Genomic DNA, 4,034 nt, shown 5'->3' on the forward strand with positions numbered 1-4,034 from the left:
CTCACAGAGAAACAGTTTTTTAATGTGTGTAGCACTTTGGTAAAACTGCTTTGCCTGAGTTATTTGAAGTAGTGTTCTCACTGTACTAACGGGATGCTGCATCTGGATAGACTTCTTTCTTTACCTCTCACTTTGCAGGCTCTTGGCAGGTTTTGCATCACTGTAGTCTCCTGGGTTTCCTGAGACATGCATTTTATATTCATTTAGTTAAAATAATAATAACCCCTAATATTTTTATACCAGTCATTTCTCGGTGATTAGCTCAATGAGGGCAGAGAAATGAAACTCTCTTCCAGGATAATGTATGGATGGAATGTTGGAACAAGGAAAGGGTGTATGGTGGTAACCTTAAAAGGGGTTAAAACTGAGACTAGAACTAGAGCCCCCTTCTTCAGCTCTGTGCGCACTCTGCTTCCTCTCAAGACAGAGGTGGACTTGTTCCATAAAGCTCAGCTGTTTTCTTTGTTGTACCAGAATTAATTTTCATTATTATTGTTACTTAACTTTTGCCATTATAATTGTTTTGTAACTCTCCTAGCATTTAAGAAATAAAGGGAATATAATGGAGTTTCAAGTTAAGGTTGATTTTATTTCTTGCTCTATGGAGATGCTATCTAAGCTATTAGCCAGCATTAGCTAATTCTTCCCAATAGCTGTGCAGTGTGTTTCATCTCAGAGCATCCTAAAGTGCTTGATGAAGCGCAGATTGGATGCAATAAGTTGTTCCAGTGATTTCAGTATGGTTTCCATGTGGGCCATCATCATTTGACTTGGTCATGGGGCCCACAGACAAATTTTAGCTCTCCAGAAGTGTTGTATAATGAGGATCTGTGGCTGTAGATGGAGTTCAAGCCATCTATCAGAAATGAAGGCTGGCAGCTCCTCATAGTACATAATTCTGCAGATCCAGAAGGGAAGATAACATATGCTGCTGGAATAGTTAACTGCACAGTTCTCTACTTTGCTCCCAGCCCAAATTCCTCTTTTCCTTGCAGAACTAACACCTTGCAAAGTTCCTGCTGCACATTCTGCTCTTGGAGGGCTTCCACCCACTGAGTAGTATCCCAGCTGGTGTGACAGAGTTCTTCCAGGGACACTGATGGAAACAGATTGCATCGCTGCTTGGACAGTGCGGGGTACAAATGGCAAAGAAGCGCATTTAACAAACTAAGGTTATTGACCAGCTTGTCTAGCTGTGGTGAAAGTATCATCATCTCTCTTACCTGGTTGGAATTCATGCTGCAGCCGGTCTCCTGTCATTTCATACCACCTCTTCACTGGGGTGATCACCCTGTGATGGCTGCTTGTGCTTTCCCACATAACCAGGGGGAAAAAACCCAAATAGGTTAAAAGAGTTGGGAGATGAAGACAGAGAAGTGGATGGGGAGTAGTTCCTTTTCATGGGGCTCTGCTGTTGCTAAGAACGGATGATGAGTCCTTGAGCAGGTGGAGCCAGGGGCCGTGCACACAAAGGATCTCATCCAAAGTACCCTTTCTGGTACTGTTGTGGGACTTTACCGGTCGCTCGCTGCTATAACCTGTGAGATTCTTCATTGGGAGGAGAAGCCAAATGAGAACTACTGAAAAAAGATACTTTGGGCAAAGTGAGATCATCCTGGAGCTGGTGCCAGTCCCACTGGGAACATCTGACTCAACAGCATTTTTCTAAGCTTTAAACATAACTCTTTTTTTAATTTTCTTTAAATGCCACAGGCAAACCAGAGCACCATGCCATAAGAAAAAGTCTTCAAATTATACTGTTGTTACGGGTATATGTTGAGCCAGAGATGCCCCCATTTTGCTGGATTGGGGTGACAAATGTTGGACTGGATTTCTATATTTGTTCTTTGTTGGGGGAATATGGAGCTTGAGTGGATGTTTTCTGAGGGCTTCAAAAATACAGATGTAGTGTTTTCAGACCTGCTTATTTGTGCTTGCCTGGCACTATGCATGTACAAATTGCCTGGTTCCCTTTTGAACCCAGTGTGGCTTCTCTTTTCCTACACGTGGAGGAGCCTGCAGAAAAGGCAGCTGCAGTTATGCAACTGTCTTGAAGAGTGAGGTGTTACTGCACAGCCTGAGCTAGTGCTGAGTGTTTTAAATCGTTAATGCCTTAAGCCCTGCTCCTTTCTGCTGGTAAACTGGGTTTCTGCTGGCAGACTCCAGCCAACAACTCCACTGTGCATTATTTGTTGCTGGGGCGTCTTGTTACTTTTCTGTCCCTGTAGACAATGGATCTGATGTTCCAGGAAAGCAGCTGGGAACAAGGAAAAACTAATTTAGCAACCACAGAGCCTGCTTTGCAGACCACTGAAATTAAATATTTTCACTGTCTTCAACTTCACTGAAATGAAGTCCAGATTGTCCCCATTTCCTTTCTGCCTGCCAGTCTGGGGAAGGTCTTAATAGTGGAGGGGGACTTGCCTAGTCATTAACAGAACGAATTTCTGAGGGGAAGAAGAAACACGGGGGACCTGAAAGAAGTAGGTTAAAAATCTGAATAGACATTCCTAAGCAAAAAACTCCACTGTTTCCTAGAGGTCAAGTTTTTAAATGTTGACGTGGCCTTCTGCAGATCAGTTGCTCTGAAGATAATTGCTGCAGGGCAATTTTTCAATTGTGGCTCTCTCCTTTTAAAAAAAAAGCACTGCAGCTGCAAAGAAGAGGTAGGAGAATCAGAAAATGGCTGAGGAAAGAAAATAGATTGAGTAATGATGAGTAGGAGCTGAGATCGACCCATTAGTCTCATTGCTGAGGTGTGCATCGCATGAAAATCAGCTTGACACTGCCAGAAGTGTATGTGTACAACAGTGACTTGTTCCCCATGATTGGCACCGAGATGGCTCTGGAGAAAGCGGGAGAGTGCTGAGTTTTCATAGCTGGAGTCCTGATGTTCTAACCCACCGTGCTGTGTGTATGTGGGTCAGCAACAAAGGAGGTCTTGCCTGGAGGACATCGCTTCTTCCCTTCACAGTCAGAGCTTTTTGCTCAGACAACAGAGGGTCTCATGAAAATTTCCCTTGGAAGACCCATCTACAGCAAACACATGATGGAGAAAAAGGTACTTCATCAAAACCAGCTTGATGTCACTCAGTGACATGGAGTGTTGGCTTTTGTGCTAACATTTCACAGCTTTGTAGACTCGGCTCCACTGTTGCCATTCTTGCTTGGAAGTACAGCTGAGTTCCAAGACAGACGTGGGCAGCACTTCTGCAGCTGGGGAAGGGAGGTTGGTGCTGTGCTGTATGGCACCACTTGAGGTTTGCTGTTGCTGGGAGACCTTGAAAGGGCAAGAACATAGTTCAGTCCAATAATTCTTTGTCACTACAGGATTACACTGAGATGCATCAGACTTTCAGCAGCAGTAACTGAACAGTCATCCATAGGCTCGAGTTAGATGAAAAAAGTGTCTAACATTGGAGGAGACACTCTTCATTCCTATGAACCCCATAAGTTGTGGCATCTGCTAACAACGTTGGTTACGGTTTTCCATTACATTCTTCTGATCTCTTTTTGCTGGTCCCTTCGGATCACCAACATGAATGTTGTCTTCCATTCTCTTTTTGCCTCCTTTGTGAAGTACACAGTGCCTGATTCCTACAGATCCGTAGGGCAGTAGTCCATAACAAACATTCCTCAGTTAAAAGGGTGTTTGGAAATGTCACTGAAAAAACCCTCTGTCATTTTACCCCAGGTTTATTTGTATTCTAATCCAGCGGCAGTGAAAGCCCAGGGGAGCTTTGCCCAGGAGGCTGGAAGCAGATGGCTGGACTGAAAGTCTTCTGCCTCCCTCTAGTGTTTGATGCCTTTATGTTCATGTAAACTATGGGGGATGAGTTCTGCCATCACCTGACTGTGCCCAGGGTCCACCGCACAGAGAGGAAGAATAAAAAGAAAAAAACCTTGCAGATCTTTTAGACCAGATCCATGAAAACTGTCTTGGGATTGCATCCTGCTGATGGATACCAGCTTGGGAGCCAGCCTACAGTGTCTCCGTTTCAACCATATCCAGGCCTGTGTGGTTGCAGTTACAT

Source organism: Eurypyga helias, unplaced genomic scaffold, assembly GCF_000690775.1.
Source record: "Eurypyga helias isolate BGI_N326 unplaced genomic scaffold, ASM69077v1 scaffold4634, whole genome shotgun sequence".
NCBI classification, from domain to species: domain Eukaryota; kingdom Metazoa; phylum Chordata; class Aves; order Eurypygiformes; family Eurypygidae; genus Eurypyga; species Eurypyga helias.